We start from the raw sequence: 27,572 nt of genomic DNA on the forward strand, positions 1-27,572 counted from the left end.
TTGGTCTGGAAGATTGGTTCCTGATGAATTTATCAACCAGGTATTGTGGTGCAATGTTAGACATTTGTGAGTAACTACTAGATTTCGAAGCGAGATTCTGTCACGCACTGGGAGCCAGTGTGTGTCATCTAACTGCCAATCCATGGTTAGTTCGCAGGATGTTTAAGGCAGATAGAGTGTTATTCTGAAGCACATGCGATTCTAAGCAGATTAACAAACATCAGAAAGAGTTTTACAATAGTCGAGCCTGGATAGGATGTTTAGTACGCCTGTCAACATTTTTGGTCGAAAAAGCTTACAGGACTTGCGTGAGAGTTCATTGTGGTAGAGGAAGACACTGATTGCAACGGTAATGGGTGTCCTTCCAAGGAAACGTGCGGTTATACGATGGGCAAAATTTAAAGGGCGTCGTCTCCATAGCAGAGTGTAGTGGCAGCCAGACCAAGAAGAGAAGGAGGGGTAAAGGAAATACATTCTTAGATAATAAACCCAGGGCCCTACTCTCCCTACTGTAAGGGCCTGGCCGGAGGGCCGAGGCCATGCGGTTGACATTCGTCGAACAGTCGCTGAGCAGGTGTAGATTTCTTCGACGGTAGGAAACCCATGAGGCAGTCGTTAAGATATTCGGAGGCTAGACGACAATATAAAACTCTTGCGAGCTCTGCATAGGTGACCAACTAGGTTGGCGCAAAAGAATTTGAGGGACCTCGACGCGTGAGGAATTTTGGGTACACTACACACCACATAGGGATAGTGTTACAGTCACGCCCATGTCAACGTCCCCTTTCAAACTTCGGAAGAAAGATGCAATACTCCACGACTTCCACTAGTTGTCAGACTAAATGCACAGCATGCGATTCGGAGCAGATTCACAAGCATCAGAAATGTGCATTACATTTCCGGAGTCCATCAAAAAAAGGGGTCCAAGAACCTGAGTGTTGTGAGGTCCTTGTAAGGTTACTGATAACTAGACATGGGATTCGGGGTCTTCATGGGACCATGTCAACTAGACTCGTCCACAGTCACATCTCGGGATTAGCCTGATAGTTTTCAGACTGCCTTTTTGATCTTTTGGGACAAACATGTATAAAGTATCCTGCTTTGTAATACTACAAGCAAAGATTAGAGGAGCACCGGTGTTCACGTTCCTCATGGGAGAGCACCTCCGGTAAAACCCACTGTTAGGAATGATTTCTCTTTACTGCACCTTTCCTTCCATTTCTATGGACCCCCAAACCTTTGGTTGAATTTTATATGAACTGTTCTTTTTACAGTGCAGCGAAGCCTTAAGCTTCACTACACTGGCTTTTTTCATCTGTTATGGGGAAACTGACATGTCCTTCAGGCTGTCAGTACTGGGAAACATTGTTTCCCTTAGTTTTGTTACTTTGTAGCTACTTTTAGTAACTTATTTGTGGTTCCTTTTTATCATTGTACAATGCAGTACAATGGGGTACACTTTTTGTTTTGCCCTAGTCTAACTCGGAGGATATTTTGGTTACTCTAGCAGTGCTAAATGGACAAGCTGGTGGCAGAAGTGACATTCACCATTAGTCGGTGCATTTCGTTTTAGCCTTACCGAATTTTCCATGTTTGGCTACTTACTAATGGTCAAACATGGCCATGCCATGAGATATTTCACTTGTTCTTTGGGCATCTCGTCTTTTAGCCTTCCTTCCTGGCTTGCGAGACCAGGAAAATCCTTTTATTGACTTACAGTGCCCAGGACAGCAGAGGCTTTTGGCGGGTTACTGCAGGGCTATATGTTTGCACTGCCAGGAAGTGGGCTGGGACTGTCTGGTCCCAATCTACATACTGTTGCCAGTGTGTCTGGGTGGAATGAATGAGTTTTTCTGCCAGTGGTCCAGATTGGACCACTGCTGGGGTGTGCATCATTTTCTAGTGGGGGCTGCTGCCCTTACCTGTTTTTTTTGGGAAAATAAGAGAATCCCCTGCACCCATTCTAGAGAGGTCCTGGAAGAAAATGAAGGAGCCAAGACTCCTGTCCAGCTACAAGACTTGCAAGGAGACTGAACCCGTCTGAACGAGGCTTGGCGACCAACTTCTGCTGCTGCCCTGGTGGCACCCTGTCTGTGTAAGATCCCCAGCAGTCCTGCAAAGGAGCTACAACCCTTGGAGTGGAGGGAACATCGATTCACAACATCAGCTCAGAGTTCTACAAAGAAAAGCCTTTTGAAAGTGCCCCCGGATCGCCCTGTGGGTGACCAGCTCCTGAGTTTGGGCTACCGTGCTGCAAGACATCTCCATTCTGAGTTGAGGCCTGGAACTTGGGAGATCCTCAGCTTGTGAAATGTCGTGGTCCTAGCAACCAGGGGATCTGAGATTGGAGAAAAGGTTTGACTGCAGCAAGTGAATCCATATGCGTCACTGTGCATCAGTGGCCGTCATCCGAAATTGCGTCCATTCCTGTCCTGAGGGGCCCTGCATAGAGTTTTGCTACATTCTCCCCGAGTCCTCGCACCAACATCAGACACCGACCGGAGACCTGCTCGAACCTGCAACCCTTGGGGATAAAGGGCTGAGGCTGACAGTGGGAAAAACTACCTTCAACCGACCTGGCAAGTTTCACGCCAAGTTTCAACAATACTTACCTGCCCTCTAAACTGCCTTTTAAAAAATGTATTTATGAAAATGTTCTAACACGTTGGCTTTGCCATAGCTTGTTCAGACACGCACTTAAAAAAGATGGGAATACATTTGTTAGCTAGTTTAACTCGTCCCCTTACACTGAACTGTTCACTGGACCCCAGAGATCCTACCTTCATTTTTTCCAGCTTCACAAACTGTGTGGAAACTTTGGGCACAAGGCCCCAGACAACTTAGGGCTAGACTTCTGAAGTTAGGGTTGATTCTGTGGACTTGTAGTGTCAATACTAATCTGTACTCTTCAGGGGGTTGATATATTTTTTACCCTACACCAGTAATTGTATGTATGCATCTAATTTTTAGTATTGTGTGATATTACCTGTTAGTCATTTTTCAGATGTATACGATTTGGCTGTGGCACAATTGTTTGCAGGCGCATTGACTGGTCAATTCGGGCACGAAGACACTTTCGCCGCAACCAAATCGGCCCAAATTCAAACCCCTCACCGCCCCAAAACACCCCCCCCCCCCCACCTCTTTCACACCTGCTTTGACCTTGTGGCGTCGGATCCGTCCTTCCTACGCGGGTCGGATCTGACACCACAGGGGCCGCCTTTCTTTTATTTATTTTTTATTTTTCCAGTCCCCAGCCTTCAAACCTCTGGAAGCGCGGTATACCCCCCCCGCTATCCCCAAAGGCCATCTCTAACAAACATGGGGACCGGGGACACCCCCGCAACCCCAGCTCCCCATGTTTGGTAGTGATTACCCAAACTACACCTACCAACATAGGTTTTGGGCTATTGTCAGGTCTTACCGACTAAGGAACAAGTTACTTACCTGTAACTGTTCTTCAGCATGGGTCTGGCATGGATTCACATGCTCAGGAATATTGCGTCAGGCTAGGAATACTCAGTATAGGAAAAAATCAGTATCAGTTTCGTTTCTGATCTGTCTTTCTTAGTAGTAACCAATTACTGGTCTCTGGGTCATACTGCCCCCAGCCAATGACTGCCCTCTCCCTAAGCCCCTTCCCTGGCAGCTATCCTCAGATTTGGTAGCACGTAAAGTGGCAGTATGACCAAGTGAAGAGCCGCCGAGGGGTAGGAGGGCGGGTTCGCATGTGAATCCATGCCAGACCCATGCTGGAGAACAACAGTTACAGGTAAGTAACTTGTTCCTTCTCCAGCATGGGGTCTGGCATGGATTTACATGCTCATGAATATAAGAATACATAGCAGTATACACATGCCCAACCACGGGAAGTGGCAAGGCTCAACATTAAGCATTACACAAACTCAACATTAAGCAACTCTTACCTCCTCACCAGGCCCACCTTCAGGCCAACAGGATGCGAAGCCACTGCTTGGCCGACTCTGGACTCCTCCCTGGAATCCCGGTCGACGCAGTAGAATCTCGTGACGGTGTGAGTCGACCTCCATGTAGCAGCCCTGCAGATGTCCAGCAGGGGCACACCAGACAAGAACGCCGTGGTAGCAACGATCACTCTGGTCGAATGGGCTCTCGGACGGCCGGGCAACGGTCGGTTTGCCAACCGTGACAGTGCATGATGCAGCCGGAGAGCCATCTGGAAATGGAAGCCTTCGAGAGGGCCTTCCCCTGGGTCACAGGTCCAAAGTTCACAAACAGCTGTGATGTCTTCCGAAAACTCTTCATACGGTACATGTAGAACTTCAGCGCTCTAGCCACATCAAGCGAGTGCAAAGTCCTCTCGGCCGGAGACGAAGGCGATGAGAAGAAAACTGGTAACACCAAGGGCTCGGTGAGGTGGAAGTCCGACGGCACCTTGGGTATGAAGGAGGGGTGCGTCCTCAGCACCACCCTCGTATCGTGAAAAGTCAGGTATGGAGGTTTACAGGAAAGGGCCTGGATCTCTCCCACTCGTCGTGCGGAGGTGATGGCCACAAGAAATGCTGTTTCCCACGACAGGAACTTCAACAGTGCCGAGTGCAGAGGCTCGAATGGGTCAGCACCACGTTGAGCTCCCACGCCAGGGCCGGTGCCTTTACCATCGGGAATGAACGGAACAGTCCCTTCATAAACTCCTTCACCAGGTGATGAGACCACAGAGATGATCGTCCCGTAGTTCTGGTGTAGCAGGAGATCGCCGCCAGATGTATTTTGATGGCGGCAAGGGCCAGTCCCGCCTTGGCCAGCGACAGCAAGTACGGCAGCACTTGAGGGGTCGTAATCCGCAGAGGGTTCATCTTCTGTGCATGGCACCAGACAGAGAACCTCTTCCATGTGTGTCCATAGCACTTGAGTTGAAGATGCCCAGGCCTTTGCAAGTACCTTCTTGCAGTCCACCAGGGATATCGTACCCTCCAAACTCTAGTGCTCCAGACCTGCAAGTTCAGCGACCTCGGGTCGTGGAGGATGGCGCCTCCTCCTCTGGAAAGATCTGCGTCCGTCGGTAGCTTGATTGGGGGGGGGGGGGGGGGGCACAAGGGGGGGGACGCTGACAAGTCCAGAAGGTTCAGAAACCAGATCTGCCTCTGCCAAGCCGGTGCGACGAGTATCATCCTGCACCGGGACCTCTTGAGTTGGTTGAAGAGTCGCAGTAGCAACGACAACAGAGGGAACGCATACAGGGACAGGCTGCCCCAGGGGAAGGAGAAAGCATCACCCATGCTCCTCGGCTGGGGAATCCTGTTGGCTAACCTCTGGCACTTTGAGTTTGTCGCCGTCGCGAACAGGTCGATCCAGAGTTTGCCCCATCATCGGAAGAGCCGATCCACGTGGTCTTGACGCAGTTCCCACTTGTGGCATGAGCGCAGCTCCCTGCTCAGCGAGTCGGCGATGGTGTTCTTTATACCTGCCAGGTGTAAAGGCACCATAGACATCCCCTGGGCCACTGCCCAATGCCACAGCTGCTGGGACTCTTTGGATAGGGCCGGGGACCTGGTTCCTCCCTGCTTCCGAATGTAGAACATCGTGGTGGTGTTGTCAGTGAAGATCCTCACCACCTTGCCCTTGAGGGACGGGAGAAAAGACTTGAGCCCAGAACACTGCTCGGAGCTCAAGGATATTGATGTGGAGTGACCTCTCCTCGGGGAGCCAAAGTTCTCTTGCGTGTAGATCTCTGGTGTGCGCTCCCCATCCTTCCAGGGAGGCGTCCGTCGTCACCTTCTCCTGATGTGGTGGGGTCTGAAAGGCCGTGCCCGCCGCAAGATGCACGCGGGTGCCCCACCACCGGATAGCTTGGCGGAAGATCTCATTGAGCAGGATCTCGTCTTCGAACCTGCCCGCTGATTGCATCCAACAGGCGTCGAGGAACTCCTGTAAAGGACGCATCCGGAGCCTACAAAGGCGCACCAGGAAGATGCAAGACGGCATCATGCCGAGGAGGGACTTGATGGATCTCACTCTGGCCACGTCCGTGGCTAGCAGACGCTGCACCTTGCCCAGGATGGCTTTCGTCCTTTCCTCCGACGGCGAAGCCAGTCGCGCCACTGTCGAGCTTGGCTCCCAGAAACAGTGCGACCTGCGACAGAACTAGGTGGGATTTTGGGAAGTTGATAGAGAATCCCAGATCCTGGAGCAGTTGGACGGTGAGCTCCCTTTTCCTTGTCCGGATGAGCTCAGGGGCAGCTGCGCCGCCACTGGTGCTAGGCACTTGGTAAAAACTCTGGGCGCCGCCTTCTATCCGAAGGGCAGGGACTTGAATTGGTAGTGCCGTCCTTGGACTACGAATCTGAGAAACTTTCGGTGTCCTTTTAGAATGGGGATGTGGAAGTAAGCATCCTCCAGGTCCGACGACGATAGGAAGTCGCCTGCCTCCCAGCTGTCCCAGCACGTGCTGGAGGGTGACCATCTGGAACTTCTGGGCCTTGATGTATTTGTTTAACCGACGCAGGTCCAGGATGGGGCGCCAACCGCCTGTCTTTCTGACGAGAAAATATCTTGAGTATACTCCGGAGCCCCGGAGTCTCTTCGGGACTAGCTCGATGGCACCCTTGAGCATCGCCCTTACTTCTAGTAGCAGTTGTGGGACATGATTTTCCTTCCTGGCCACAGGAGGAATGTGGGGGCACTTCTTTAGAAATCCGAGTATGTGCCCGTGGGCCAGGGCATCCAGCAGCCAACGGTCGGTGGAGATGGACTCCCACATGCTGACGAAGCTAGTCAGCCTCCCACCGGGGTGCTTCGGTGGGGGCCCGACACTACGGCTGGTTCAGTCCCGCTTGGAGGTGGCCTTGCCACCTTGGCCTCCCTGGCGACGGAGACGGGATCCTCCCGACGCGCCCTCTGTAGGCTTCTTGCGACGAGGAACGGGCTGCCTCGCGGTACGTCGAGGCGCCACCGCCGAATCCTTTGGAGGCACCTTGCTTGCCTCCGGAGTTCCGAAAGGGTGACCGTCGTTGCTGCAAAACTCCCAAGGCCCGTGCTGTGTCTGTGTCGGCTTTGATGGCCTGAAGAGATTCATCTACTTTTTTCCCCCCAAACAGGTTGTTCCCGTCGAAGGGCATGTCCAAAACTCCGGTTTGCACGTCCTGGCAGAAATCAGTTGCCTTCAGCCATCCCCCGCCGAACACTGTTGCCCAACTGGCAGAAACTGGTGTCAGCGATGTCCGTGGCCACCGTTATGGCGGTATCTGATGCCACGTCTTCTTCCTTCAGAATCTCCAGGGCTTTGGCCCTCTTGTCGTCTGGTAGGAAGTCCAGCACGGGAGCAATCTTGTACCACAGCTCCCTGTGGTAGTGGGCCACGATCGCTAGGGCGTTGGACGCCTTGATCGTCGTCACCGCCGAGAAGACTTGTCGCCCCATGGCTCCAGTTTCTTTCCCTCGCCGTCGGGTGGGGAAGTCATCGCCCCCACCGCTTTATTCTTGGCCGTGAGACAACCGAATCCGGGGTTGGCTGGGCCCCAAGGCATAGGGGGGGCGGAATCCGGGACTGTGTACTTCTTCTCGTACCAATCCCTCTTGGCAGGAGCCGTGGACGGGTTCTTCAAGACCGCAAGCCCCTCGTCCGAGATATCGTCGAGTAACGGTACCGCGAGGACCGCCTTTCTCTTGGGCTCCCGCCGTTGGTAGAGGAAATATTCCTTCTTCTGTTCCTCGGGGCAGAGTTGGAAGAGCTCAGATGCCCTGGCGACCATGGCGTGGAAGGAACCAATTTTGTCGGGCGGAGAAGCCCGAGGGGGTGGTGATGGAAGGTCTATCCCGTCTTCACCGCCATCATCATCATCATCATCTGTCCCCATTGTCGAATCTGTCGCTGTGTCATCTCTGGGCTCCGGAAAGGGAGATGCAGGCTCTACGGGCCGCGAGGGCTGGAAGGGTGGGGGAGGATGAATTCTCCTCCGCTTGTTTGGAGGACCCCAACGGGCCCGGTTCCGTCGGGGTCAGAGGCAACCTCGTCCTCATCTCCGTGCATAAGGTTTGGATTGCCATCAAAATTGCCGCAGAGCTGTCCTGCAGCCCAGGCGTTGGTTGCGGCGGACAAGATGGCTGCTCCTCCACTGGAGCCTCATCGTCGCCACCGTCGCTCTCCTCGATCACTTCCTGAGGATCTCTCCCCTGGGATCGAACCTTCTCGAACCTCTTGTTGAGGTCTTTGACGACTTCAACCAGCTCTTCCTCAGAGGCTGTGTCCGTGATGGCCACCCCCTCCCCGTTTTTCCAACTGGGCCTTGATGGGGGTCTTGTTGATGGGCTGGAAAGAGGATTCCCTCTGCGGCGGCAGGGAAACTCTGGGCCCGAGGTCGCCTCCACTGGGGTAGCCTCCACAGGCTTTGCCACGGTGGCCACGACTCTCTCGATAGAGGCCTTAGCCGGGTGAATCAAGGCCTTCACCACCTTGGGCGCGGTTGAGGCCTTCACCTTGGGGGTGGGGGGGGTCACCACCTCGCTCCCCCTCGGCTGATTCCTTCAAGATCGACCGGGGCCTCTCCAGAAGCTTACCCGGGTTCTTTGATTTCCTCTTCCCCGAGCCATAGCGTTGGCTCGCGGTTGATGGCGTTGGTGAAAGCGCGCCCTGCCTGCCAGCCAAAGAGCCCGATCCTTCGGCGCTCCCGGTGCCTGCGGACTCACAGTGCTTTGCCTTGTTGGGCCCCAACAAAACAGTCCTTTTCCACGTGCATTTTGTCCTCATGAAGGCAGTAGAGACATATTGAATGCTCATCCTCCTTGAAAACATTCTGTAAACTGCATCCAGGGCAGTTCCTGAACAGCTTGGATCCGGGCGTCGAGCTTCCCTCGTCCTGGGCCATGTCCAGGAGGTAGGCCTCAGATCTTCTGGAATCCTCCGAGAAAAGTAACTCAACAAAACCTTCGCCCTTGAGGGGCATAGAAAAATCCGAAACGGGTCCCCGTTGATCGGAAGTAGAAACAGTGGAGCTCGAGGCTCGATTGACCGAAAAAAATGAGATGACTCTTTGAAAAAACGCAACACACAGTAAAGGCTCAAGAGCTAAAGCACGAGGACCCCCCAACACTTGAACGTGCGGTACAAATCTGAGGATGGCTGCCAGGGGAGGGGCTTAAGGAGTGGGCAGTCATTGGCTGGGGCAGTATGACCCAGAGATCAGTGATTGGTTACTACTAAGAAAGACAGATCAGAAACGAAACTGATATTGATTTTTTTCTTTACCGAGGATTCCCAGCCTGACAGGGAATATTCAATAGCATGTGAATCCATGCCAGACCCCATACTGGAGAACTCAGGTTGTCGACCCTAGAGAAGGCTCGCTCTCCTTGCCATTCGGACAACATTGCACCAATATGTAGCAGAGCGGTGCAAACTTACTCAGGTCACCAGGGTGGATAAGGGTACAGTAAACACGAATACACAAAATAAAATATGGGCCATACAACAGAGCTTTAGAACGTAAACACTAAGAAGGCAAACCGAAAGTAGCATAGAGAGAAGTAAAACTCATAAGAAATGGGCAACAGTATTTCAAAGTCTACAAGCTTCAGTCAGTCCTGCCAAATTACTTCTAGGGATGAAGAACAAAGATTGCAAACTTATCCTAACTTATGGTGGTAAAGACTGAGAAATGTATTCCATTTTTGGAAGGTTCTTGTAGTCGGTGCCTTTGTATCCCAGGAGTCTTCAGACAATGGCAGACCCTTGCATTCGAAAAAGGGCCTTGCCCCACCCCAGATGAGTCAGAACACATAGGGGGACAGAACACGTAGTGTGAATTTGGGCAGGCTTTCTGTGGTAGTTACCGTCAATGAGGCCATCAAAAGGAGCAGTTTATAGATTTCAGGTCGAGTTTAGGCCACAGAACACACTTTGTGATGAAGAGGGGACCCATAAATGAAGACTCAAGTGAAAAAAAGGATTAACTAGCATCACTGGTGAGGAAGGAGAGAAATACCATGGAACCAAATCAATTGTACAGCAGACAGTTTTGCAACCACCTTAGGCTCCAACAATGCAGTAGGCCACCCTCCACCCCCCTGCCAACCCCTCACTGCCCACCCCCCCCCCCCTGCCTCCACAAGAACCCTTAATAGGATAGATGGTTCTGCATCAAGGTACCAAGCCAGAGGAGCTGCAACACAATGAAACGGTTGTTGGCGATGCAGAATTCCTCAACCATCCTTGGGCACAGGATTCAGCGACTATGGCATGTGTCAGCTTGAAAAGAACCCAGGGAAGGATGGTTATTGATGTGCTTTCAAAACCACACCAAAAAAGCCAGCCATGAAGGGTACAGGGCAAAAGGGCAATACAGGTCCCTGGAGCAAGGTCAATGATTTCCACCAGGTGGAGCCATTTTACACTAAGCAAAAAGCTAATATCAGCATAGTCACATGACTAACCAAGGGGGGTAGCCCCTCTGAGGCACTATAAGCCACACCTGCCTTAGAACTCAGACTGCCAAAATGATTACTGTTCTGTTGAAGTACAGGGATGTGTAGTGGCTAAACACTCTGCCCTCCCCGCAACACAAACCAGCAGTGTTCTCAATCAAAGGGGAAACGGCCCCAGCCTGAAAGGTATACCTTCTTCGCTTTGTGTGTTAGCGCAGGACAAAGGCAGGCTGCTTCTTCAGGAGGGGTGCGAGTAGATAACAGTTGCAACCCAATAAACTTTAGTACAATGGTCCAAAATAAAATATGCAATCAAGGTTCTTTAAAAATACAGATAACATTTCAATTATAGAAGAACCCACCCCAGCAAGAGAAAACAGCAAGACGACTTGTAAATGGGCACTGTGGGTAGATTTCAAAGTTCAAAAGTGTCTAGGGGAAAAAGGCAGAAAGGCGCCTCAACTAACTATGGTCCCAAAATTTAAAGCATGCATCATGACCCACAGCTCTTCCTGGACTTCTGGATTGCTGGGTGGCCCAACTCAGGCTACTGGGGACATGGTGTGTCCTTTTTGCACCCACACTCCAGGAATCTTGGCTGGCACACACAGAGGATCCTTCTCCACTTCATCTTTCGGCAAACTTCCGCTTCATTCTATGTGCACATCGAAATGCTCAAACAATTTTTATTGTTCATGCTTCAAAACAATGTCTTTCTTTTTAATACCTACTACAAGCAACTTATTGGCATTTCCATGGGGGCTAGCTTTGCCACACATTTTTATGCACTTCTATGAACAGGAATTTCTCTACAGCAATCATGCCTTCAAATCATTCATATACCTTTGGAAACGTTACATTGACGATGTTGTAATGCTCTGGACAGGTAACAAGCAACAATAGCTCTCATTTGTTAATCAACTTAACTGTAACATATGGGGGATCCAATTCACCTACTCTTAGAGCCACAGCAAAAATTGATTTTCTAGACCTCACAATCACCAACTCAGACTGTGGATTTATAACTAAGAACTTCAGAAAAAGCACTTCAGTTAACTCAGTTTTACATGCAGGCATCTGCCGTAAGAAACGTCATCACAAACAAACCTAAGGGAGAACTAATCGGAGCTCGACGCAACTGTACGACCCGTCAAGACTTTGATTCAGAAAGCAGACTTATTCAAGCTAGGTTTGCACAAAGGTTATAACGCCAACCAGGTCACAGCCACAGCGAAAAAGGTCAGCAATCCTGAGAGGCACGCTTTACTTCAATCCAAAACTGGAACCACGAGACAAGGAGCTTACAAGATTTGCCTTATTACCAGATACAACCAAGACAGCCATATACTCTAAGATTTTGAAAAGACACTGGCACTGATTGCATTTGGATGTGGATATCACTAACTGGATTGACCATTTTCCAAATTTCACCTTCAGCAAAGGTATAACTCTTAACACACCTAGCCCATCCTTCAAGCGCAATCAAACGCGACTATCGACATGGCTAAGCCAAGATCAACAAAAAGGTTTTCGGCAATGTAGCAGTTGCTCAGTGTGCCCTTATGCACTCGAAACTACAAACGTTGTGTTCAACTCAAGACAGGTTCACCAGATTGACATTTTCATGAATTGCAACACCAAATTTATTGTTTACTGTATTATCTGTGTGCAACAAAAAATACATCGGCAGCACCATCAGACTGCTCAAGACCCGGATTAGAGAACATCTGTCCACCATAGCCAGTCAGGATGCTAAATTTCCTCTTGCCAGTCATTGGCAGAAACATCATCAAATGGACATCTAACAGAATATCAGATTTGTAGGGCTTGCAAAAGCAGTCCTGCCCCCAAGAGGGGGCAACCTGACTGATTCTCCCCAGACTTGAAGCTAGGCTTATATGCAAATATAGGACTGTTTATTGTGGCCTCAATGCAGACCATGAATTATGAAATAAGAAAACAGCTAATTCAAGTACCATCTACTTTCATGAAAACAGCGTTGTTTACTATTCCTCCATTTCTCTTTCGAGTTAATGAGTTACTGTAGAAATTGCATTTCAACTTTGGGTTCAGCAATCTCCCACTAATAGCCTTTTCATATATTTGCATTGGTCTCTTCTCCCCTTATTCCTTTATCTCATCATCTCTCTTCGTTCATTTTATACGTTTACCCACACGCCAGGTTGCATTCGTGCCCACGATCCCACGTGGATTACCCACACGCACATCTCCGCAATCCACCATTCGACCTCACATTAACAATACACAGATTAAGCAAGCAGGTTGGGAAACAGCACTAGATGACACCAATCAGAGTGACAATGAATAACGTTACTTTTCGAAGTCTCTCAGGCCCAGCCCTGGGTTGTTGCCTCCTGAATTTCAAGTTAATTTGCAGCTTGGGCGATTAGTTCCCCTAACGATTTTCACAACTACACCTTATTATAACAAATAATAGGCTGCGCGCGCCTCAATTACATGGCTGCATGCACTCTAAGTATTGGGATAAAAATAATATACAGAAAGCCCTTTCCTTTTTCCCAAATTTGTTTTTTGCAAAAATCCATATCTGAAATTCCAGCACTGGTTGTCCAGTGCTGTTCGCAGCTAAAACAGGCCATAACTTTGGTTTGTGTACCTTCTATACCTCACATTAGCTGATACTCCATTCAAAGCTGGCGGTCCCACAATCCTATGCTACTCGGACTTCCTCTCCTTCAAAGCACACACGGCAAAACTAACAAATTAGTTTGTGCTAACGCGCGTGTGGGGACCAGCTGCTCATGAAGCAGACCACCCAGGTAAGCCACTTTTTTATGGCCCCTAGGACGGCTGCCGAACATCCGTCTCTGCAATTACCAGCGCAAGAGACAGCAACACAGCAGACGCCTGAAAGATTCATAACTCCTTCCATTTACCTTTCTCGGGACTTTGTGCACCATCCTTGATGCAATCTCCCCCTTTGAATACTTTCAATATGCACTGCTCAACTCTTAAACAAGATAATGCCACCTCTCTATCTTTCCCTTGTCCCGGATGAAACGCTACGCATCTGCATTGCTTCAAATTGACAGTATCTATAACCCATATGTATTAATTTGGATTTGCAATGAATTCTCTACGATTTCTATTGACGCTCCGACTATTCAACTTGCTTATTGTGGTGGAATGTTGGGAAAATTAGTCTTGCAATTGGTTATGTCACCTGCCCCATTTGAATTTAACATAAGCATTAATGTTGCTCATACATAACGGACAACCGTTTTTGTTATGAACCCCCCCCCCCTCCCTATGCCCTCCTTTTTTTGTTTTCTTTTCTAATATGATGGAAACTTTGATTTGGGTTTACTCTCAACATTTCAATTTATTATTCAAAACGCACAAGCCTCAGATGAAGAGCAAGGACTGCTCGAAACACGTGTCAGGCTGTTTCAAACCATAATAAATCTGCAATTCATGCAGTGTGCATTTTTCTGTGTGTCCACGCAGTGAAACTGGAAATCCTCCTTTTGTCTTCCATTATGGTGGTGTACTTGGGCAAGGTACCCACAACTCCCAGCCACCTGCTGCCCTCCTAGCACTTATCACACGGTGCAAGCGCGTTTTTTTTGTGCTCATACTTCTTTCGCATCAATCATGTTTTTAAATGTTGCTTTGGTTTTTGATTAAGCCTGGCTAGTGCAAAACCTTATGAATAGAGCAAAAAAAAAAAAAGTGGAGGTCCTTCTCAAAGTTTGACAAAAGAACTACACTCCCGCCCTCCCCACCACCGGCATCACCCAGTAGGGCCCAAACCATGTAGAGGGCGGATAAACCCTGGTGGTGGTGGCGGTGGTTTGAGATTCCCCACCAACTTTGCCAAAGAGTCGAGTCTATATTGAAGAAGGGTGATCCACGCGCTCAGGCTATAGAGCTCAAAAGAGCTGGCGTCAGGAGACACCAGGGAAAGGTCGAGTAACAAAGTGCTGAACAGACCCCTGGAGCTTCCCAGATGGGGAGGCTGCAGGGGCAAAACCAGGGCACTTGGCAGATGTCCACAGATAAGCAAGATTAGGTCCAGTAGCTAGACCAATCCTAGATAGCAAAAGGGCCCCTGCTTCCGGGACAGGTGATGCAGGCACAGCGAAGAGCATCAAGGACACTGGGGCATTGGGCAGATGTCTGGATGCAGCGGTCCCCGCCAGACCGGCGGGAAGGAGCACTGCAGTCTGTCCCCAGGAACCGAGGTTTGCCACCAGACTTCTGGGGCACTTCAGATGCTGATCCAGAGGTTTAGTTCTCTTCGAGGATTTTGTTCCAGTGACCATGGATATGCCAGTGAGACCTGGTTTGGGCTGCAACAGCCCCCCAGCTGAGTGAGACACAGCATCCTGTGACAACATTGTTCTATCACCCCCCCTCGCTCGTTCCCAGTATGCCACCCCACTCGCAACCCCACCCACACGCGCACAGACACACAATAGTCTTGTGACACCGCTGGATTGTTCTTTTATGTACCTAAATGTGCAGGTCAAAAAGAGACCCCAGCTTAAATGGTTCCACATAGTGGTGGCTACTTTGCACAAAGTAAACCTACCACCAGCCTCAGCCACATGACAGAGTATGAATCCACCGTGAGACACTATTGGGCGTGTTAAGGACTCAAAGCAGAGCACACAAGTACAGTTCCAATTCCCCAGAGATGCTTTAGATCAAGGCTAGCTGGGAGGAAAAGGGGCGTCCTACACCAAAGTAATCAGTAAAATGATGGGGTGCAACAGGGAACGATTTCCACACAGCAGCCGTGCAATGTAGCGCCAAATGGTGGAGGTGCTTGAAACAAAACCGCTACACCAAATGCTGGCAGACAGCATGGTGCGTGGCGGAAACAGACTAGTCCTACATTACAATTACTGGGGTTGCTACAGATTTAAGAACCAATTGTTGCTCGATATGGTGGAAAAAGCATGCCACATGCATTTCCAGCTGCCATGCCAACAATTATTCCTTCTCCCCTTCACTGTAGAATTTTATTAGCCACAGGTTGTTGCTCAAGTGTCAGCACATGGCCTAAAACCAAATTAAAGGGCTCTTGGGTATCAGGAAAGTTTTAAGCCCATGTGCAGTGTTTCCATTCAGGCCTCACTGTTCACATTAAAAACGCTGAACATCTGCAGGAGTTCGATGGTTCCTTCATTCAATTTCTGGCCAATGCAACTCTAGTATTCAGTGTGTGTTATGGTTTTTGTACCACTGAAATGCTTGCAACTTATTTTGACAGGTCACTGCTATTAAAAATGTAGGGTGTGCAGATTACTGTCAGACAGACTTCCATTTCAGTGGATTCGGTAAATAGGTTAAGGTGTAGTGGGAGTTCTAGCTGCTGCTTGCATACAATTAGTTAGCTAGTACTATAACAATGAGGTGTGAAAATGGGCAGGACTGGACAAAATGTGACAGTTGTCACCCAATTCAAGTGCAAATGTTAATGCACCGGCTGTTTTTTTCCTTTTGGCTTGGTTTTTTTTTTTAATAATGCACGTAATACTCAGATTTCCAAGCGCGGGCCAGGGGAATCGAACCTGTGTTGCTCTGCATCGTCTTGCGTCCAAGGCAAGCGTGTTGCCCCTGACCCATCCCGTAGGAGGTTGATTTTTTTTTCTAACCACTAACTGCATATTTCCCCTTTAGAAACTAAGAAGTTTGATCATTGTAGTTTCTCACCCAGCATGATTTAGTTTGCACTATGTATTCCATACAGATTTCCTGTGATCATCCCTTAGTACCCAGTCCTCTTCCCACTTGAGTTTTCAGCCTGATTCTTTGTGCCTTTTGGCAATTGGTTGGGCTATAGTTAAGTTGTATTATTGGTCAACATTTTGGTGACACCAAGTTACTAGCTTAAGCTTCAAAACTGTGATTTCAATCTGTAGGCTTGCTCTAGCAATGGCTAATACAAATCCAAGTCCTTCAACATTCGTGGATTTACTTGGGCCAAACAGCCATTTCAACTAAAAGCTTTCAAATTGTTATAACTAACTTTTATTCAACACATACTGAAGTCAAATCATATATAAAGACAATGACTAATTTTAGCTCAGTTTCATCAGTGGTTTCCATGTTTTACAGCCTAAAAAACCTCACATTTCATTACCTTACTCATAACACATAGGAGTTTATATGTTCTCCTTTTATTCACCTGCCATGTGAAACATTTATTAAACGTTATTCCTAGCTATTCATATTATCAACCACCTTAATCATGTTATTCGTGGTCTTATTGCACCACAGTCACCATCTAGGATCATTCAAAATATTAAGCTGGTTTAATCAAGTTTAATTATTAAGTAATGATTCTGAAAATAGGTTTAATCTCAATAAACTAATCTGTATTAACGGTATTGTCAGCATAAGAAACAAACCTTATGCTGACAAATCAAGGGTTTCATGCAATTTACTGCTTCTGTCTAGGTCTGCCATTTATATATTATACAACATTGGAGGCAGCAGGCAGCCCTTAAGAGTTTACAATCGGTACTCGTTTTGATAAAAGGTCCTTTTTCAGACAACGTAGTTTTGGTCAATCAATCTGGGTGGAATTCTATCACGAAGGCCAAGATAGGTTGGGCAATACTGCCAATGAGGTTTTTTTTTTTGCAAAATATATTCCCGTCAACTAGAATGATTTTGAAAGGTCTAGAAGACGGAGCCAACAAGCAATTCTCTACTGATCGAATATTGGGAATAACAAATCATGTGCAACCAGGGGTAACAAAAAGTCAGTTGTAAGTTACCAGCAAGACACAAAAAAGTCACTTGCACTTCTACTCTCTACAGCCACAGGACACCATTTTTTTACTCGCCATTAAGCCAATGGCCAGTGCGAGTGCAAATTGTGTGCCCTTGTACAATTAAACTATCTGATGTGGCTATCCCTTTCTAAATCCAGATTGAAACTTAGTTCTCAAATTTGAAGACTGCCCATACCATTAACTGGCCTAGAAAAGTCATCATGTAGCTCTAAGGGACTTTGCTACTCTGTTTTAAATATATGTATTTGATCCTTTCAAACTCTGGAATATGATTGTATAGCACTCCTTTGCTTCTCGAAGCTAGGTCCGCGCTCAATAAATACCATACATTGCAAGCTATAAATTGCTATAAATTGCCAGGAGTGGAGGATTCTTTTTTATCATGGCCACAAGATTATCTGGGTCACTATCTTTTGAGCAATCCATCTTTTTAGATTAAACTATGGTACATTTCATGTCATTAAGAAAATTCATTAAAAAAATATATATTTTTTTTTATTGGTTTGTTACAAACCTTTAAAAATTAAGAAAAGAAAAACAGGGGAGAAGACTAGGAAAAGCCACCAAACTAGAGAACCCACAAAAAGGCGGAACCAATCAGTAAATCCCTCATGTGACATGGATTTGTTGGCACAGTGTTTGGGTTGGTTTTACATTCGCCAAAACTTCAAAGCTAGGTGTTTACAGGAAAGGAACGGTTCTTCCACTGATGCTGATTAGACACCCGTCTGATAATTTCGATTGTTGTAATTCCAGATTAGGTTCTGCCTTTAGTAGCCTCTCCATCATTGATTCTAAAAAGAAGGTTAGTTCAAATGTTAGGCTGCGATCTGAGTCTTGAGAGAGTCGTGTCCACCATTCTTCAGCGGACAATGAAGGCTTTGCCATTATAAATCTTCCAAGATGCTTTGTGCGTTCCTGTGTCAAATGACTGCATGCCAGCGTCAGATGTTTCAACGTTTCAGTACCTTTCCCACAGAGTCGGCACGTTGTGGAGGTTTGATCCATGCCGTTCCGTATGTTTAGATTTTCTTTGGTTGGAAATTGGTTGAGACGATATTTCATGAACAATGCTCTGCGTTTTGTGTCTGGAAATTCGTGTAAGTATGGCTGAGTTTTGTTCAAATTTCTCTCTCCATTTGGCATCGGCTTCATTATTCTGTGTTTTTTACACGTGTCACCCGTGTCAATCCAGTCTTGGATCCACAGCAAGGATTTGACCTTATTCGGATTTTCTTGCTATAATTTTTTGTCCGCTCCTATGTCGCTGAGGATTTTTTCACAACGTTGGAGCCACATTGAGAACACAGAATTATCATGCTCTATAGCTGAAGTTTTTAGGATGTTATATTGGATGATCGGCTTTTCAGCAGATACTTTGCGGAATTCATTTAGGGTGTTCCACGTTATCCTTTCATTAATAGATGGGAGGCTCAGCTCATATCTTATACAGGCGGTTGGTACGCCCGGGGGTAGGCACAAGACTTTTGACCAAAACGAGTGTTCCAAAGAGGCCCATAATTCTGCTGGACATCCAAAGGCACATTCAGCTCCATGGATTAAGGTCGGTATGACTTTTGCCTTATAGAATGTTAGAACGGGTGTTAATGAGTGTTTCCCGAATTTTGAGTTTAAAATGCAAGCCTGCGCTGTCAATTGTTTACATTTTGACTTGACTTTTCCAACCCATGGAGCATCGTTTAAACTTGAGCTGAGCAACATACCCAGGTACAGCGATTGTTTTTTTAGCTCAATTTTGCCATCATCCAGTTTCCACGTGAACTTTTTTTTCCCCCAATAGGATCTTTGTTCTTTTGCAGATCTTGCAGGATTAAAATTTCTGATTTTTGTGTGTTCACATTTAGGCCGTTTAGCTGGATATATTGCGCTAAGATCCCGAGTTTTCGTTGCAGACCTATTGGCGTCAAGTCCAAGAGAACAAGGTCATCCGCATACAGAAGCCAATGAAGATCTTTTCCATTAACTTTGAGGAAAAGTGTTTGCACCTTTGTATGCATCGCCCAAGTCTGAGATAAACAGATTGAAGATGACAGAGACCAGAGGGCACCCTTGTTTTACTCCTCGATATGTTTTTATTGGAGCCGATAGGGTGCCACTTTTATCTAGCTTTATTTTTATCTCTGTGTTGGTATGTAATGCTTTTATTGCTAAAAGTAGGCTAATTGGACATTGCCAATCAAACATTTTTTTCCAAAGTAGCTCTCTATCTATGCTGTCAAAGGCTTGTGATAGGTCCACAAATGCCAAATAGATTTTTTTGTTTCTTTTTATTGCATCCATCTTGAGTAGGTTTAGCAGAAGAAGGTTTAGGCCACAGCCTACACCTTTGACAAAACCCGCTTGACTGATGTCTAGATGACCTGACTCTTGGAGTTGTTTCTGTATTTGAGTCGCGAATATTTTTCCCACAACGTCCAGCAAGGCAATGGGTCTGTAGTTTTTAGGTTCAGCTCTATTGCCTTTTTTAAAGATTGGAATGACAATTGCGGTTTTCCAACTGGTTGGGACTTTTGCTTCATTAGTAATTGTGGCAAACAGTTTTGATAGGAAGTTTGCCCACTCTTCAGGGTTTTGTTTGAGAATAAAGTTTGTCAGGCCATCTGGTCCCGGTGCCCTGGAGGAGGAGCCTCTTTGGATACTCTGTAGGATGTCCTCTTTATCAAAGTGCAAGTCCCATTTTGAGAGCTCAGGGAGTATCGGGTCGATGGTGGTACTTTTTTTCTCGTATACGGAGTTATAGTGGTTGATCCAATCTTTTTCATTCACCATGTTTGATTGAATTGCGTCTTGCGTGCAGTTAATGTTGTTTATTAGTTTCCAAAACTCGGAGGAATTTTTGTTGTTGAGGCTGGTAAGCATTGCTTCGCTGTCGTTTTGATACATGACTGCTTTATGCGAGATTTGCCAGTTTTTGTATTTCTGTTTGCTGATTTTAACCGCCTTCTTTTGTTGTTCAACATTCAGGTTTCTATGTTGCCTCAATTCTTTTCGCAGTTGTTTTCTTTCTCGAACTTGTTTATCAAAACGATGCATTGGTTGGAGGGAAGGTTTTCTCAACCCCAAGTCTACCGTCATAAATTGTTGTAGAAGGCAATTATATTCAGCTCTCGATTCTATTGCACTCAGTATATACTTGTCATAGGATTTTGTTAATATCTTGACTTCGTGAGGTTTTATTCTCAGCCGAGATCTGTTAGGTTCAACAGAGATCTGACTGTGCCATTGTTGGGGCATCTTAATGTTTGACATTTTGATTGCCAATTCTAATTGACTGTGGTCACTGTTGAGTTTGCTGTGATGTTGAGAGCAATGACTCGTTGTTGCAGACTATCAGATATAAAGAAATAGTCTATGGTGGAGGATTGCTTCAGAAATCTCCACGTTTTTTTGGCGGAATGTCCCCCGTGATGTTCCCATTTAAGATGGTGACATTTCTTTCCTCGAGCTCATCACACCATTTTTTTGCCAAAGTTTGTAGCAGGGTTTTAGGTCCAGGTGTCTTTGCCTCATTCACAGTGTCCAGATTAAGATCACCACAACAAATAATGTTTGGATTATGATGAGCACTGTTTATTCCGTCAATTAGATCACACACCATTGTTATGAATTTATATTTTCCTGCATTCTTGTGATGCCAATAGAAATTGATGATGTGAATTTGGGTTCTGTTGTTGTTCGTCTCCTTTTTCGCGACAATCACAGAATACTGTATGAAAGGTGATATGTTTATTGCTTTCTCTAAGTTCCAACCAGAGTTCTTCTTTATCATTGTTAAGAGACCAGCAGATGGATGTCCCTTGGCTCTTGTAATAGCCGGGTTTATAGCTAGCTCGTATGCGTCAGACACAGGACAGTTTACCAACCATGTTTCTTGCAAGCAAATAACGGTTTGATCGTTGCTCCAGTTTTTTGGGTCGTTAAATAGGTGTATGAAGCCTCTTGTATTCCAAGAAAGAATGTTTATGGTCGGGCCGACTGGCCCTTGTTGGCATTAGCTCGATTTACTGCCTAGGGCACCTGCTAACCAGTTCCAGTTTGAGCTCTTATTTGGCTTTTCTACATCTTGTGTCACATCGTTTTCATTTTTTGCTCTGCTTATGTTTCCATTTATTGTAATTTTTATTTGTTCGCCATGTGTAAAGCGTACATGATTTTTATCACTAAACTCCTTTTCAATCTGGAGTATTACTGGTCGCTCTGCTGCCTGCTCACTTGTAGATCCTATTTGGGCCGCACCAGGTTTCTTAGCATGTCTATCCTGACCTTTGAAATCTTCCGGACTTCCACTTTGGGTATCGGTGGAGAATACATCTTCCCGGGACGTATTTCTTTCTTCATGGATGTCGAATCCCACGGACAGCAGGAACTGTATTGCGTTCATGAGCAAGTCACATATTAATCTGGATTCAATATGAAGCCAGACTTTGTCATTTCGATGATCACTTACAAATTCGACTGTTTGAATGTCATTTGACTCTATGGAGCGAAGGCCGGGCACATGATGTAATAGGCGTAATACGTTATTTCTATTTAACGTTAGGCCATCTTTTGTATCTAAAATTCGTTCCAGGATCAATACGTGCCTCCCAGGCTTTTTGTATTTCCCATTTTGCAGGTTATTTTTTTGGTTGGCTTGCCTCCCGGTTCCATCATTCTTGTTGATGGTTGATCCTATTGTGAGATCCTTTGAGCATGTTTTAAGCAAGAATTTACCTGGTGGAGTATGGCATCTCGGTGTTCCAGCAGCATCCTTCACCTTTAGACTGTTATAGTCCCTGTATTGTTTCTATTGTGTGATATTTCAATCAAACCGTTGCTCTTAGCCGTTTTCTTTTCTCATCCATGGTCTCGAATTTGATCTCTTGTTGTACAGGATCTGGGGCTTTTGAGTCTTCAATGGGAAATATTAGTTGGCAGATTCTTCCACAGTTTGCCATATCTTGTGTGTCTTTTACCAGCTGCTTGTTCTCAGGTTTTGGAGCACTTTGATTCGCAGAGTCCTCAACAGTTTGCTCTTCAGTTTCCTCATAGCATGAACCATCCTCGTAGGTAGAAAAGTCAAGAAGTTCACTCTGTGCAATTTCTACGCTTTCATCTACGACAATTGCTTCGTCAACAATGGTTTTTTCGTTTGTTTTAGAACTAGGCAGAGCTTTTTTGAGTCTTCCACTCGGCTGTTCTGTGTTTACGAAGACATTTACTGCCTTCAGATTCCTGAGAAATTTTCTTGAGCCAAGATTATTTCGTTTTCTCTTACATTTTTGATTTTTTGATTTCTTTTCCAGTTCTTGACTTGTAATGGACAAGTTCGGTTTCTGAAATATATCGTAAGTTTTATCCTTACTTAAATTTTGACCAGGAATATTGCCTCCACTTGAACTAGAATCCTCCACTTCATTTGTCGAACATGAGGATGGAATGTCCGTTTCATTTGGTGTATTGAGGACGCTTACGAACTTTTTCTTTTCACCTGTAGATTGCGGATTTTGATTAACATGTGGGACTTGCGGATGGATGTCACCGGACCCTATGATGCCATCGGCATTGACAGAAGTTGTTGGACGCACTTCTGTTTGGGGGGCAATATCCTGGACGACTGCAGTCTTCTCTTTTTCCAATTGATTGCGAATGTTTGGTTGGTACGTTACAGGGTGAAGATTATGAGCAACATTCGCCACATTTGACGATGGGCAGGAAACCTGTATAGTTTGCATCAACGTGGAACATGTGGTTCCCACGAAAAACGGTTCCATATCTTCCATTTCTCCAAGGCGGACTTGTGTTGTTTCTTTGTCTGGATGTCCAGACAGACATGGTAATGCCGTTCCGGTCCGGCTCACCGGTTGTTGATTCAGCCCCTCAAAACCTTTCTTTTGGGTAACAACAGACCTCGATAAAGATTGCAGAGATGTCATCGTGATTGGGTCCACTTCATCCCTTCTCAGTTTTTGACTTTGTTTTAATAGCCCCAGTGCCTCTCTGGTCACCTCAGCTAAAATTCTCTTGTCTTCAGTATTATTTCTCTTTTGGTCTGCTAGGTCCTTGATGGACTGGTCTATTCTTTGGATGTTTCCCCATAGTTTGGCAGTTGTCATTGCTCCCTGGGTATCTGCAAGAGGCAGTTTCGAATTCATCAAAGCAGACAGGGTTGAGAGATCTTTTATGTTCTCGTTAATTTGCTCATACATCTTAAGCATAGGGGCTATCGCTATTGTCAGCGAAGACATAACAAAAAGGTCTTAATTCGTTTAAAGCCTCCTTGATTAATTTCTGAACGTTTACATCGTTCCTATTTCGATTTGATGGAACTCTATTGATCAGACGTTTTGGTTTTGAATTATACCTTTGTTCTTCTGGAGAGTATGAGAGAGATTCATCATTGCTAGATGAGACTTGCCGTTTTTCTGTACTTAAGCGGAGAATGATCTTAGGTGAGGAGCATCTCTTGATGATTGCCGTTTAAGTTTGTAGAAGGAGTATTATCGATTTGCCTGGGTCTATTCTGTGAGCATTCGAACGGGGGTGACAGACTTTCAGCCACCCGTCTTCTTTTTCTTGCACCACCTAGCCAGTGATTCCACGGGGTAGATACTTTAACTGGTATCGGTGGCGTTTGCTGTGTTCGACAAGGTTCACTGTGTATTTCCTCCAGATTGCTTTTTGATTCATTAGCTACAGCTGGTTTTGAGGTTAAGGAGCCATTCAGTTCAGTCAAGTCTAACAGCAATTTATTTACAATGGCCAGCGAATTTTGTTTTTTTACAGGGGATTGTCAGTTTTTTTTCATATTGTTGCTCTTTGAACAAACAGGATCTATAATTTCTAGTGGCGAGGCAATCCCCGCCTCGTCAAGAGGCGTCATAGCATCTTTCCGGTTTTTCAGAGGATGAATTAATGATTTTGCAATTTATGTCTGTCTCTACCAACGAGTGGGAAGCTTCCATGCACTTCTTATTGCAATCTGTGTATTTTTCTCTCGAGTCTCAGTGGTGCAGTCTGTATCATTTTCACCTAGCTCGGGTATGAGCGCGGGGTGAGTGATGGGTATGTGAAACTTTTGGGCACTCACAAGGACTCCTGGACAGGTCAGCGCGCATTCTAACCAGTCACTTGTGCATTCTGAAGTTAGGCGCCTTTCTCTTGGCATTGTGAATACAAGCACGGGGTCTGCATCCAGTCCAGCCACTTGAACGGCTTGCAAGGCCAACGCTCGCAACCGCGGCGGCTCAGGTGAGAGATTCCCTCCCCCCATGGCCACCAGGGGATCAGGGTCCCCCTTCCCCCGAGCACACTGCACGCCTTGCTCTCTTGGCGCGCGGCTGATTGACACATCATTCGCCGCTGCCTCCTTCTCGGCACGCCAACAGCCGACCGCGGCAGCTGCGCCGACCGCGGCAGCTGCACCCACCCCGGCAGCCCCCACCACACCCGCCCCCAAAGGAGCCAGCCGACTGAGGTAAGGTCTCATGATTTTTAAACATGGGGTAAGTCTGGGGTGGGTCAATGCGTTCCATATATGTTGCCTCAGTTACAATGTTATTGGCTCTCGTGTTTGAATGATTTTCGCAAGGCTTAAGTGTTAAGGGGTTTGGGAGGGAGATAATACGAAGGGCCGGGGAAGAAAAGCCGCATATTTTTCTTACTTGAGCAGTCGCAGAATCCTCCTTATTTAGACTTGTAGTTTCAGTTGTCTTTGAAGGTACTTCTTGCTCAGTTCTGCGCAGCTGTAGACGCGTTAGGGGGTGGTGGATGATTCGCGGTAGCTGCGTTTCGCGGTTCATGACCACTAGATGACAAAAGGTGCCTCGTAAGCCTCGTGACAGAAGGTACCTCGTGAGCCTCCAGAGACTCACGAGACTCTGCACCGACTCCGCGCCGCTCCGCGGAAGGAGGTTTTTAAGTCCACACCCCTCTAGTTGGTAGTAGCAATAGAAGAAGGACAGCGCTTCTCCAGCAGGAACTCCAGGTAAGCAGTGGTTCAGAGACTCACGAGGCTCACTTACCCGATTAGAATTTTTTGAATGCCTTGCCCATTCCTTTTTCATGGGTATTAGGATTTTGTAATTTGTTCATTAAATACAGTACTCGGTTTAGGATTTGACAGAATAGTTTTGAATCCTTTCCTGTTGCTGCAATTGGTCACTGCCACTTCCTTTCTTTAAATGGATTTTCCTACTCCAATAACATTCTTTAAGAAAAAAAAAATCTCCTTATATTTATATACCATTCTTGGCTCTAAAAGAAATTTTTCTTCATCCTGAGATCATCATATTAACCATTACTATAGACCAGTCCATTTTTTCTCCCTTCATGATTATCGCTGATTTTATTAATCTGGTTAAAGCTTTCAATTGCAAGATTATGGGCATGTATATTTTAAGTGGTGCTAGTTCCCATTCTCTGCCAAACGGATTCTAAATTCACATGCTCCAAAAATGTTAGAATGGTAGACCCTTCTGCTAGTTATTAAAATCTTTTCTCCTACTCCTATTGTATAACTATAACCTGTTGGTTGTGTCTGCTAGTAACTGCCCAAGCTACAGTGTTGATTTCTACAAGCAGAAATATCACATTGCATCTCCAATAAGTGTGCCATCTATGGAATATTAGTTGCCTGCATAATAGGGGCGCTTTGTAGAGGAAATATGGTTTTATACTAGACAGTGATTCTAGGTAACTCATGCAACAAACAAGTTTTTAGTAGCTGCAAATTATGCCGATCCAAGTCTCAAAATAATGGGAGTAGATTACTAGTTTAAATTAGAAACACAACATTACTCCTCTTTCTGCCCTACAAGACATGGATAAAAATGCCTCTACCACACAAAGAAAGTGGAGACAACCAGACAAGTCTCAGCAAGGCTTGCACCTAATCTAGTGAAGAGTCATGCAACTACTCAAAACCAGGCCCTGGAAACTGCACGTTAGACCTTCACAGCATATTGTATAGTGTGGGTTGAGCGTACATGCTGGTGGCATTATGCCTGAATGCCTTGTTCAATGCTGGTCACTGAAGCAGCATAATGTGCATGACTGGTGGCTACCTAAGCCTCTCAAGGTACTTCGAACACAAGCCCATCAGACTTGTCTACTAGCAAATGTGGGTGCATAGTCTAAGGGCTGGTAAGAAGGGTTGCTAGCTTTGTACAACCAAGTACTGGTGTTGCTGCTGCTTGCACTATACCATCTGTGGGCAGTTGGTGCTGCTGCTGCTGCTGGGGCCAGCTGCTTTATATGCGAGGCATTTGCGCTACTGTGACTGTACTCGAGTCAGTGAACTATGACCGAGGAGTAGGAGAATAGATGGTACAGCAGGTCAAGGTGTGCCCGTCATACATTGCTGATGCCTTCACTGTATGGTTGTGGGTTGGAACCATGTTGCAGCCAGTTTGCAATGCCCAAACAGCAATACTTACTGTATTTGAACAAACAGGATCACTTCTGTGCATTTTAGGTCCTCCCCTTCTCACTCCCTCCCCCCCCCCCCATGTAACCTCCCCCTCCATCCATCAGTAAGGTTGCAGTTTTTCCAGCTACTCACATTTTTTGGCGATTCAGTTTATTGTGCCTTTTTTGGGGTGGGTGAATTGTATGCCCAAGGTACTATCCAGATGAGTCCTCATAGCCAAACCGCCCCTCCCCCCCCCCCTCAAAGGAGCTTCTGGAATGCAGGTATGGGTGGTGCGTGAGGACTGCAAGAGGTCAACAAATGTGCTGCATTTAAACCAACAGCAGTGGGTACCCAATATGTTACTTTACTAAAACTTCATTCAAGATGTAGTGCTGTACTTCTAAAATGTACGAGGACCCTTCTAAGAATGGCTTGCTTAGTTCCATCAGAGGTTTGAGAAGCTAAAAGCACTTGCGTTTGCAGTAGTGTACATTCTACCCATAAAAAGGGCAACTCACGTTATTGCATACCAAGTCTTCACCATCTCTGTTAAAACAAGCAACAAATGCCAGTATCCACAATAGGCACTGTCAAACGCACACCCGCCAACCTACCTACCCACCCACTTATTTTAGGCAACCCAAGTATTAAACCCCCTAAAATAGCTTTGTAAATGCACGCACTGTTGCTCACAAAACCACCATGAACAAAGATATATGCAACCAAAATATCTAAAAGTTTGAGGAGCAGCGGGGTTGCCGAGAAGACCATCAGAAATGGATGTTCCAAGCATGCTGGGTAAAACAAAATGCGTTATTTTCCAGCTTCCATATCTAATTAAGAAGCTTCTTTCATAAGCCACTTCGGTGCTTCTGTCTGGTGGGTTTCTGAAAAAATACTCAACTAGTGACTTTTTTGACACACCTATGTCACAAAACGCATGACTGCCCGCAAACCTGCATTGACCTGGT

The 27,572-nt window shown here is 46.3% G+C and overlaps 1 protein-coding gene across 2 annotated transcripts in view; it reads right to left on the reverse strand.

Annotated features, from left to right (window-relative positions):
- The window catches only part of GID4 (GID complex subunit 4 homolog), a 230,703-nt gene that overhangs the window by 132,977 nt on the left and 70,154 nt on the right, over positions 1–27,572 (reverse strand). The window lies entirely within an intron of this gene.

This window comes from Ambystoma mexicanum, chromosome 2p, assembly GCF_040938575.1.
Source record: "Ambystoma mexicanum isolate Mex_15411 chromosome 2p, UKY_AmexF1_1, whole genome shotgun sequence".
In the NCBI taxonomy this organism is placed as follows: Eukaryota; Metazoa; Chordata; class Amphibia; order Caudata; family Ambystomatidae; genus Ambystoma; species Ambystoma mexicanum.